A 12113-nucleotide genomic window follows, 5' to 3' on the forward strand; every position below is an offset into this window, starting at 1 on the left:
AACCTTATGTATGACGGGGCTCTGAAGCTAAAGTTCCCTCCTGGTGTTAAGATCGTCGGTTTCGCAGATGACGTAACCTTGGAGGTCTACGGGGAATCAATACCGGAGGTATTTCTGAACGCAGCAAACGTTATGATCGAATGATCGCTAGAGACCTGGAGCTCGCTCACAATAAAACGGAGGTGGCTATCGTAAACAATTGCAAGTCGGTTCAACATGAAGTGATTTATGTGGGTGAGGTCGCGATCGCATCAAAGGGGAGTTTGAAGCTCCTTGGGGTCGTAATAGACGACAAGCTGATCTTCGCCAGTCATGTCAACTACGCGTGCAAGAGGGCTTCAACTGCTGTTGCGGCATTATCGAGGATGTTGTCCAACAGTTCCAAGGTGTGTGCCAGTAGGCGTAGGTTACTGGCAGGCGTTGCCTCTCGTCCTGGGCGAGAGCTCTGGGGGTTGCCACTTACCTGCGGAAGCTGGAGAGCACGTACCGCTTAATGTGTCTCAGAGTGATATCTGCCTACCTACCAGTCGGGCTGGTCATCCGGGAAGACGAGGAGTGTTTCGAGCTACGTGGCACCAGAGGAGCCCGCGAACGCATCAGGATGACTTCGGTTGCCAGATGGCAGCGTGAGTGGGATAACTCTTCTAAAGGTAGGTGGACCCACCGGCTGATACCTAACATATCGAGCTGGGTGGAGAGATGCCATGGGGAAGTTCACTTCCATCTGACACAATTCCTGTCAGGCTATGGCTGCTTCCGTCAGTACCTCCACAGGTTTGGGCACGCGGAGAACCCCGTCTGTCCAGGTGTTGACGAAATTGCAGAGCACATACTGTTCGTATGTCCTCGCATCGACGTCGAAAGAAGAGCAATGTTAGACGTTTGCGGTCGGGACACAACCCCGGATACCCTTATCCAGAGGATGTGCCAAGCGGTGGAGAAGTGGAACGCAGTTTCAACTGCAACCACTCAAATTGCCTGCAGCTTGCAGAGAATCTGGCGCGCCGAGCAGCAATGGACAAGCATGACTAACAAGTGATTGGTTAGTTAGAGCGAAAACAGGCTGAACGCGGGGAAGTGAATGAGAGGTTTGCACATGTCGATGTAAGAGTGTCGCAACCGCAGTCACCACCACGAGGCATGGCAGCACCCAAGTAACACTCATGCGGGATGAGTACCTGTGTGAGCATGAATGAGCGAGTACATTAAGTACTGCCTATCCCCCAGAAGTAATGCTGGGAGGCAGTTCCTGGGGGAACCAGGGTATTAGTAGAGAGGGTAACTCAAGTAACCTTCTGTTGCTTAGGTAGGTTTGGTGGGTCCGGCGGGCAGGCCTTCTGCTTTCCGCGCCAACCCCACTCTCTGAGTGATTATTTCAGGTGTCTGTATGCAGATTTGCCTTCATCCCTCTATATAAAAAAATGAGGCTATAACAATAATACTTTTATGCCCAGGGAAGTCGAGACAATTTCCAATTCCAATTTCCGAAAATTGTCTAGACCGAATGGACGTGCTTTATAGCCGCGGATCTTACCACACGGCTAAAGAGGGCCCCTTTTATTCTTTTTTTTTATTGAGGGATGAAGGTAAATCTGCAATCAGACACCTGAAATTATCAATCAGGGAGTGAGGTTGACGGAACGCCGGACCCACTAAACCCACCTTTACTTTATACCGGGCAGGCGCATTCATTTAATGAAGACATTACCCCTCTCTTCGCCTGAAACCGGACAGACAGAAGGCGTTATCTACTCTATTTATCTTATACCGTTCTGACGCATCCATACAAAGGGTATCCCCGAGTAGACGAAAATAGCTCAATAATATCAAATGTTGATAAGATAGCAAAATGATATATGGACATGATTGATATAAGAGATAAAAGATCAGACGATAATATCAAAATTTTGCACTAAAATATCATGAGAAGATCAAGTTATGCTATTTGTAATAAGTGATCAATATCATGTGCCATTAGTTTGTTCTTATCCATAGCATATATTGATATTTAAATGATATTTCGGTGCAAATTTTTGATATTGTTGCCTGTTCTTTTATCTCTTATATCAATCAAGTCCATATCATGTTTTGTTATTCTGTTCATGGCTTCTGCCCGGGTCAGGCCTCAGATTACGAGTAATGAATAGTGAGAAATGAGAAGTAGGAAGTGAGAAGTGAAATGTAGAAAGAGAAAAGTAAACTCAGAGAACTTCTTCCTGTTAATAAATAAAGACTAACCTAATAAAGACGAAAATAAAACAAAAATATAAATAGATCGTCACCGGCTTATTCTCAAGTGGAAAAAAATTAGACATGTTGCAATCTAATAAGAATAACAAAAAAACTGCTTATATTGCTGCCTCACGGTGCAGAAGAAATGGAATTTGTCATTTGCGTGGATGTCCTTCGAAGATGCGGGGTGGATGTTATCATTGCTGGATTGACCGATAAAATAGTGAAGTGCTCACGGGATGCTGTTATCAACGCTGACACTACACTGGATGAATCTGCTAATAACGACTTTGATGCAATTGGTCTTCCGGGAGGTCTTGGGGGTTCCAAAGCTATGGCTGGATCTACCAAGCTAGGAGAAGTTCTCAAATCTAAACTAAAGGAAAGTTCATTGCGATTATTTGTGCAGCTCCGACAGTGCTGCTGACACATTCGGTCGCCCTCGACAAAACTCTAACTTCGTATCCCTCTTTCAAGGATGATCTTGCCGGGAAATACACCTACGTTGAAGATAAAACCGTGGTGGTCGACGGAAACCTTGTTACTAGTCGTGATCCGGGACCAGCATTTGATTTTGTTTTAAAACTTGGTGAGATTTTAGTCGGCTTGGAGAAAACAAAGCAGGTTGCAACAGGAATGTTATATGATTTAAAATAGAATGATATTTCTGACGCCAAATGTTATACTCCATATGTTCCTTAAAATTTGGCTCAAAATTAATTGAATTAGAAAAAACTTCTTCTTTCTTCCTTGTTTCTTCTTCATTCTTTATTCTACCTTCTTCCTTCTTCCTTCTTCCTTCTTCCTTCTTCCTTCTTCCTTCTTCCTTCTTCCTTCTTCCTTCTTCCTTCTTCCTTCTTTCTTCTTCCTTCTTCCTTCCTTCTTCCTTTTTCCTTCTTCCTTCCTTCTTCTTCTTTCTTCCTTCTTCCTTCTTCTTTTTTCTTTCTCCCTTCTTCCTTCTTCTTCCTTCCTGCTTCCTTTTTCCTTCTTCCTCATTCTTCCTTCCTTCTTCCTTCCTTCTACTTCCTTCTTCCTTGATTCTTTTTTCTTTCTTCCTTCTTCTTCCATGATTATTTCTTCTTCTTTGTTTATTCTTCATTCAGAGAAGATTTTGCTTAGTATTGCTTGCTACTCGCCATTTCTCTAATCACTTCTCACTTATCACATCTAAATTTCTACCAATAACTTCACACTATCCGGGTAGAGGTGAATAACAAACAGATAACATAATAATAACAAATTTTGATATGATATCAGATTTAGTCATTCTTATGTTATTCATAAATAACATAGTAGCATCCCAACAACAAGTTTTGTTATAATAGTAAATTAGTTATTTATATGTTATTGTCAAAAAACAGAACAACAAATGAAGAACACATTTTGCAATCATAGCAAAGTTTGTTATTCATTTATCATTTGCATTTTCAACATATCAATAATAACTGATTTTGATATTTCCTTTTCTTATTTTCCTTTAATATTTTGCTATTGGTTTGTTATTATAATAACAAAAATAGTTATTTATGAGTTATTTGCTAGAGCAATGTCTGTTATTATTTTTACTATTTTAGCAACTATATCAAACAAACTAATATCAGATTTTGCTTTTCAGTTATTCATATATTAATAGTAAAATTTGATATTATTTTGCTGTTTTCTTCTACCTGGGTAGTCATTTCTCATTTGTCACTTCTCACCTCTTGCTTCCCACTACAAACACTTCTTACTACTCACTTGTCACTTGACGCACTTAATAAGGAAACGTATTTCAACTATCCGGCCAAACGGCATTCGGTCAAATGACCCTAAACCATTCAAAGAAGGCATTTTCTTTTGCTTTATACCGGGCAGATGCGTTTAGTCATAGAAGGGACTTAGCTTCTCTCTTTTCTTCACAGAGAGCAAACGTGTCCATTTGAAGAAGGCATTATCTTCACACTTTGCTTTATACCGGCCTTTATAGCGCTCATTCAAATAAAGCATGGCCTTCTTCCATTACTTTACTTCACAATCCACGTTCACATTTGTACCGGATTGCAGAACACTTATTAAGTAGAATTCAGTAAAAATTTCAATGATATGTATTCTAACTTAATTCCGCCAAATGGCATTGCACGGAATGACTTTCGGTGAAAAAATATATTCAACGAAATGTCTTTAGGTGAAAAGGTGCATGTCTACGGGAACCAGGTATCCCAAGAAACAATCAGTAACCACAAATAGACATCATTGTCGAACTAAGGTTTAATAGAAGTATTCGTAGCTGAACAATACGTAGTATTGAATAACAAATTGAGCAAACATTGTTGACATAATTGACCAGCTTCTGTTCCGCTTTTAGCTATGTTTCTGAATAATACATTTATAAACGTTGGGGGGTCCCGTAGCATAGTTGGCTACAATTTCGTCTTACAAGTGAATGGTCATGGGTTCGATTCCCCGCCCCTTCCCCAAACCCTCGCCAGTCGCCGGATCCGCAGCCCATACGGTGGCGTTTGGAGTGCGCGCCTTACCGTTACGGCTGCCTGGTGACGACTGACAACTTGTTCTTCTCGGAGGCATTCCTCAAACGTTACCCGGATATATGGCAACCAAAAAATGCAACGATCATTGGATAAACAAACGGGCACAATGGACTCACGATAAGATAGAATGGCAATGAAAACAATAATGAATAATGGAAATCTAAAAATAGATTCTGTGTGGATTCTGTACAGCAGAATACCACAGTAGATCTCGGCACAGTAGCGGTTAAGTAACACACAGTGCCTACGAAATAAATAAAGGAATAAAAAAATTATAAACGTTACTCACTTACTCATCGAAATGGATAGTGAACAACTAACTGAATACAGAAAAAAATAAACTTGTAAAGTTGACGCTCTGTTTACTACCTAACTACCATGAAATTTCAGTAAATTTTACCATGGTTTCATAGAAATTCAACACTGTTTCAGATCATGTGACAACATTCCGCATGAGCCACAAACGGGTTTGTTATCTGTTGAAGAATCGGTGCATATTCTTAAAATACCCTCGGAATGGTAGTGTCGACTGCAATCTTTTTTGCGTGTACTATCTATCCGGCATGGCAGCTGAGTTGTCATATTTATGTCTCATTCTTATCCGCTACTGTCAGTGAAAAAACAAAAACTTAGAAACTATTGTAAAGCAAAACCGATGAGTTTGTTTCATTTTTCAGCTCAAAATTAGAAAGTTTGATTCCGCATGATTTTGTAAAAACCGAACAAACCAATTTTTTGAAAATTACAAAACAAAACTTGCAAGATGGTGAATTTTTAGCTATTTGTGACTTTTCTGAAAATTACAGCTTCGTTTTGCAGGATGAAGTTCAATCACACCATTGGAACGTGCAACAGGCCACAATCCATCCTTTCGTAATATATTATACTGAAAATATGCAAATTAAACATTTTAGCTTCATTATAATTTCTGAAGAACTAAGACATGATTCAGTCGCTGTTAATTTGTTTATTGATAAAATGATAAACTTTTTACAAATTGATCAAAATAAAAACATAAAAAAAATATTTTATGTCAGATGGTGCTGCTTCACAGTATAAAAACCGAAAAAACTTTTCTAGCCTTTGTAAATTTAAGTCAAAGTTTGGTATTGACGCTGAATGGCATTTCTTCGCAACATCGTACGAAAAAGGTCCATGCGATGCTATTGGAGGTACGATGAAACGCATGGCTACCAGAGCAAGTTTAGCCAAAGAACGCGAACACCCGATAAAGACTGCAAACAAACGAAAAGAAGAAGAACTTACAAAGTTGTCATTTTGTTATTCTACTACAGAAGAATACGAAAATATGTCTTTGCAGCTAAATAATCAATATAATAATGCAAAAACAATTCAAGGAACTCAAAAATTCCACTCATTTCTTCCTCTATCAGAAAATATAATAAAGGCAAAGCTTTATTCAAACTGTCCTGACAATGATGCCAAAAAATTCGATATTTTTAAGAAAGTTGTGTAAACAATAATTTGATAAAAATACGGGAATAGAAATAAGCTGATGATATCCAACATATAATGTTATTTTTTATTGCGCACAATCACCATCCCTGAAAAATAAGCCTAATTCGCTCTTTTGAATCTAATTGAGGAGCTTGCATTTGCAGTTCTCAAAAAGGTGTATCTCGAAATCGGGTTGTCTCATCGGTTTGATGTCTGTGGCGATGTTCGACAATAGAGAGAAAATATGCACAGTATAAATACATCCAGTTTAAATGGATTGAACTGTTCGGCGATATGCAAGAGTTGAACGCACATTTTCAACACAATACACCAAAAATCACTGGAATAAATCATTGTTCCTGATAGTAGGATTTCGTAACTTTTTTTTTCATTGTAACCTATTTTTCTCCAGAACAACCCACTGTGCACTAGATAGCATTTTCAGTCAGCTATAACATAAGGATAATTAAAAAATTATTGACATGTAACTTTTAGGGGAAAATCTATATTTTAGTTCAAAACACAAAAACCAAACTTTTTTTTACCGTGCATATTTTCTCCATATAGCACCAACAATTGTCTAAAACTTCGCCACCAAACCAAACCGATCGGACAAATCATTTTCGAGATACAATTTTTTGAAAATATTATGCGCATTTTTCATAGGCCCTTCTGAAAAGTAAGGCTAGATTCAAAATGGCGAACCAAGTATGCAAAACGTCATTTTTCTTCCCCAAAAACATGTAGGGATACGGCAGGTATTTCCGTCCATCGTCGTAGGGGCTAAAACCAACGAAAGCAACGTACATTTGCTGGAATTTCACTAAAGCAGAACGTTTCTCCTGAGCTTACGATTTGATACGTATGAGTTTTACAAAAAAGCATCTCTTTTATTGGTTTTCGAGACTATGACGAACAGACGAAAATACCTGCCGTGTCCCTATGCAAGGTTTCATGTAAACAAAAAAATGCAAAAAATAAAAACTGGACAAACTTTCCACTTGTTCGTGGAATCGCTCTAATGATTAATTAATTAATAGCTTTACCTGTGCCTACGGCCTGTGATAAAACTATATTAGAACAACCTACACACAAACAGAACAACAAGAAAAAGGTAAATTTTAATAGTGACAACAAATAAACAGAAAGGGCATTTAAGTGACGTCACGGGGTCTAATACGGTTGGTAGGTCCAGAGTGGACCTTTTTCTTTTATTCATCAGCTAAACCAATCGGCGGTCAGACGGACAGTCTGGTCGCACATGCACTACGGTCAGGAGAAACGGCGAAACGGTAATTCCGGTAGCTATTGTCACCATCGTCGGTCGATCGTCCACTTCTGAGCCATGAGGGCTTGAAAACTATGCCGCTCCCTGGATGCTAAACGATCCCGACCCGGCGAATGAACGATTCGGCCCCTCCGCATCGACGATATCCCAAGAACGTCGGTCATTTTTATATCTATTGCAGTTATTTTTCAGGCTCAGGCGTGTATAACACTCAACGGAGCCGAGGTTCTTTTTGATCTTTACAATTGATATTAGTATTTACAGTTTGTAAGAGGGAATGACTATAGACCAAGATACTCGTGATGACTAAAGGTTAGATTTCAGCTGCTCATTCGGGTATTTGACTTTTTACTGCTGATGCGTAGCGTCGAGTTCGAGTTATCGTTCTTCAGGGAGCATCTTCCGGATGGCCAGTGCTTCATGGTACACGGAACAATAAGACAGAGACAAAACAAAAACCAGTCGAAACACCTCTTACTTCACAGAAGGATTGTTTACCTCGGGCCACAAGGGTATTCAATAGTTGCTCTCTGGAGGCGCCGTTTTCCGTGCAATACCAAACTACGTGATCGATGTCATCGTAACCGGCTCCGCACCTACATAGATTGCTATCGGCCAGGTTAATTCGGTGGAGATGTGCGTTTAGTGAATAGTAAATGAACGTTTTTTGGAGTTTTCTTCCGATGTTTAGTATTATACAAACACAATCTATACATGAAAAACTATTTATTATTATTTCTATTTATATGTGGAATTAACCTTCTTTCATTTCTATTATACAATTTTTAGTTATTGTAAACTTATTATAAACGTATTGCTTGTTTTTTGTGTGAATTTAAAATTATATTTGTGTAAATTGTGCCGTTTAAACTTTCCATTCTCATGTGTACATAAGTGACCCCAAAAGTAATTTAAAAAATATAAAGACCTGTACAGATTCCATTATTCTTCACAATGTTATTTCCACATGCTGATTATTTGACAAATGGGAAGTTAATTATGAGCTTATTTGCGTAATTACAAGGAGGACATAAAAAAGATGATCAAACTAAACTGCGGTTGTTGCGGGAACTTTTTCAAACCGATCAAAAAGAGGGAAGGGACTATAGATCGACCATGAGGTAGACATTATCTCAAATAGGGTACAGCAGATTCATCAAGCATCCCACCACGAGTTTCTATCGATGGTGACGAAATCGAGGTGGTTGAAGAATTCTTGTACTTGGGCTCACTGGTGACCGCCGGTAACGATACCAGCAGAGAAATTCGGAGAAGCATCATGGCAGGAAATCGCACGTACTCTGAACGCCGAGTTCGCAGCCGTACCAAACTGACTATCTACAAAACGCTTAAAAGACCGGTAGTTCTCTACGGACACGAGACCGGAACGATGCTCGTGGAGGACCAACGCGCACTGGGAGTTTTTAAAAGGAAAGTGTTGCGTACCATCTATGGTGGGGTGCAGATGGCAGACGGTACGTGGAGGAGGCGAATGAACCACGAGTTGCATCAGCTGTTGGGAGAAACATCCATCGTTCACACCGCGAAAATCGGAAGACTGCGGTGAGCCGGGCACGTAGCCAGAATGTCGAACAGTAATCCGGTGAAAATGGTTCTCGACAACGATTCGACGGGAACAAGAAGGCGAGGTGCACAGCGGGCAAGGTCGGCATAGCATGGATCAGGTGGAGGACGATTTGCGGACCCTCCACAGACCGCGTGGTTGGCGAAGTGCAGCCATGGACCGAGCTGAATGGAGAAGTCTTTAATGTGCAGCACAGGCCACTCCGGCCTTAGTCTGATAATAAATAAATAAGATTCATCAAGCGTGGCATGAAAAAGAGGGAGATCCTGAACTAATATCTCGATTAAGACACTACTACCTACGAGTTAGGAGGGCGGAGACCTCAGACAGGGAAGCAGATGTTGCCGGGATACAACCCTCGACAAACGGTCCGCTTAGGAAGTGGCTATGATTTCTGGATTTTATATCTCTGACAGCTTTTTTTTGTTTCAAAATTAAAAATAGCCCAAAACAATAAATTGACTTGAGCTACCTCGAAATTCTATCCGAATTGGCTGAGAATTTGTCAAGAGACTTATTTTAGCATAATAATTGTGATTCTGGGCTGACCGGTTGAATTTTTGAATCTTTTTGAAAACATTAAGAGGTCTAATGGACATGAAGCTTTCGACAAAACACGGAAAAAAATCGTCTTTAAATACGAATGCTTAGAAAAGAAGTTCAAGACAACTGGTTGGTTCGATGTGACTTGAGATTTCAGGCTTGAGACTTGAAATTCGAGACTTTTATCTTGGCTTGGAACCTGAAATATGGATGGTATATCATTTGATCGTTGCTTAGTAACTGCGCAGTGCATCCCACGTTAATTCTACACCCAACCAGCGGATGGCAGATTTCAATACAGTTTTGCATAAGAACTTTCAGTAATCAGAGCATTTACATATATATTTCGGAAGATTTTAATACAATTGTTGTATTGGAATTATACAAATCTGTAAAATAATACAAATTTGTATATTTTCAATACAACAATTGTATTAAAATCTTCCGAAATTGTATATGCCAAATTATTATACAGTTTCTGTAAGGTTCTTATGCAGAACTGTATTGAAATCTGCCATCCGCTGGTTGGGTACAATACCTGTAGAAAAAAAAGAAGAATCGTATATGCCAAGATTTTATACAATAATTGTCAGTTTTGTTTTTTTGGGTGTATAAAACTTGTGTAAAATTCGTAATTTTTGGAGCTATCCTTCGCATAATTTCAAGCATAACGATTATATCATGCCTCCAGAAATCCATGATGTCAACAATCTACTATCATGAAGATCTAATATTATTATTTCACTCATACGCGTGGAAATTGTATTTGAATTCTATCATTTGAAGTAAAAAGTAAATTATGCAAGAGCATGATTCCATGCATACTGATTGAGGCAAATAAGAAAACGAACTAAGATAAAAATGAATTTAGTTCAGCTCGGGAAAAAAAGGTTTCAAAACTCGTTTGAATCGCCTTCTTCTTTGGAACGCCAAACCGTATCGGAGATAGTACCCGCTTAGTGTAGTTTACGACAGAAACAAACCATCATCATACGGAGAAGTGCCAAAGCACAGCCACCAACCGACTCAAACGGAATTTCGCTGCTGCTGGAGCAATAAATTTGAAATTTTGATCAAAGAGATTTACTGATTTATTTACTTTTCCCTCATGGGTACAGGCCGGATGATGTTCATATTCTACCTTCTTCAGTGGGGTCCGGCTTTCGGTAGCACATCTGGGATAAGATTCTAGATGGCGAACAACAACTGCAGCGAACAGGATTTGTGAACGTGTGTCGTCGTTTTCTCGTCGTTGTTGCTGGGGTAGAAAACGTCTTAGAGGACCCGTCACCAAGTTCACCGTCGTCGTCGGTCGTGGGCGAGAAACAGATTCACTATATTGACAAAGTGGTCCCATGATAACGGTGCAGATCTCGTTATAAGGCTGGACAGGATTTGACGGAAAATAATTTATTCTGATTCAATATAGGATCTTATCACTTTAAGAGAAATATCTCAGAATCTGACGAATGTGCGGACGGGACATAACGACTCTTGGAAACGTTTTAATTTACATAAATATTCGAAGTTGGGGTCGTTCAACCACTTAGGTTTATCTCGTTTGAAGATGCGCGTAATAGTGGAGATACCTTTCTTCCTCTCTTACATATTTATGGAAACGTCTTTACGGCTGTATAAGAAAGAAACAGAAGAGTTTGCCAACAATTCTTGGAATTCATTATTGGTGTATGTACGAACTATGTATATTCTGATTGCAGCCATTCACTGATTACTATCAATGAAACCTACCAGTTTTGTGTAGTTTTGATCGTGAACAACTGATTTGCGTGGGAATTAAACCTTCTGTTAATTGCATACTCAAGCTGTCATCGTATGATCTTTGATTCTATCCCCCTCATCGTGTAATAAAAATGCGATTCAGTAATTCAGTTTTTCCGGGAAACCAGCAATACCACAGTTGTGTGCATCGAAAGCAGAAAGGCTTGGTAATTCAATTCAATATTGGTTTCAACAACACATACCCACATGCCAACGACTCTTCATCCTCGAGATGACACGAGGAAAGGCAGAACGGTGCCCAAGCATGACGCTGGTGTTTCTAGGTCTGTTGGAGCAGAAGCAAGGAATGTATTTGAACCCGTAGGTGAAATTCAAGTATCAGATGGCGGTGGCATGATTTGAAGCGGAAATAAATTTAAGGAATTGTCGCACTCCACATGATACAGCATATTTATGAATGGTTCTGGAAGAAAGCATCAAGCACCAAAATTGGAATCACGTCACTGAGGTTGAAGCTTTGACTTCAGTTGAAGTTTTATTTTTTATTTTCGCTGCTATCAAATTATAATATCGTTCTAACCAGAAGAGATTTTTTTTCGCTTCGACACTTTGGCTCTTAATTTGGCGTCCTACGATCTTCCTACATACTTCATTTATTTCGCAAAGACCACTATCTTTGGCATTGGTGACGGCTCAAAGAAGCAGACAGATGAAAGAAAAGAACAAATTAACATTTCAA

At 39.5% G+C, this 12113-nt stretch overlaps 1 protein-coding gene and 1 pseudogene across 1 annotated transcript in view; one reads left to right on the plus strand and one right to left on the minus strand.

Moving 5' to 3' along the window:
* Positions 1 to 12113, minus strand: part of LOC134205491 (acetylcholine receptor subunit alpha-like) — a 710869-nt gene that overhangs the window by 592797 nt on the left and 105959 nt on the right. The gene's annotated exons all lie outside the window — the stretch shown is intronic.
* Positions 1581 to 2889, plus strand: LOC134206733 (protein dj-1beta-like; annotated as a pseudogene).

This window comes from Armigeres subalbatus, chromosome 1 (assembly GCF_024139115.2).
Source record: "Armigeres subalbatus isolate Guangzhou_Male chromosome 1, GZ_Asu_2, whole genome shotgun sequence".
Lineage (NCBI taxonomy): Eukaryota > Metazoa > Arthropoda > Insecta > Diptera > Culicidae > Armigeres > Armigeres subalbatus.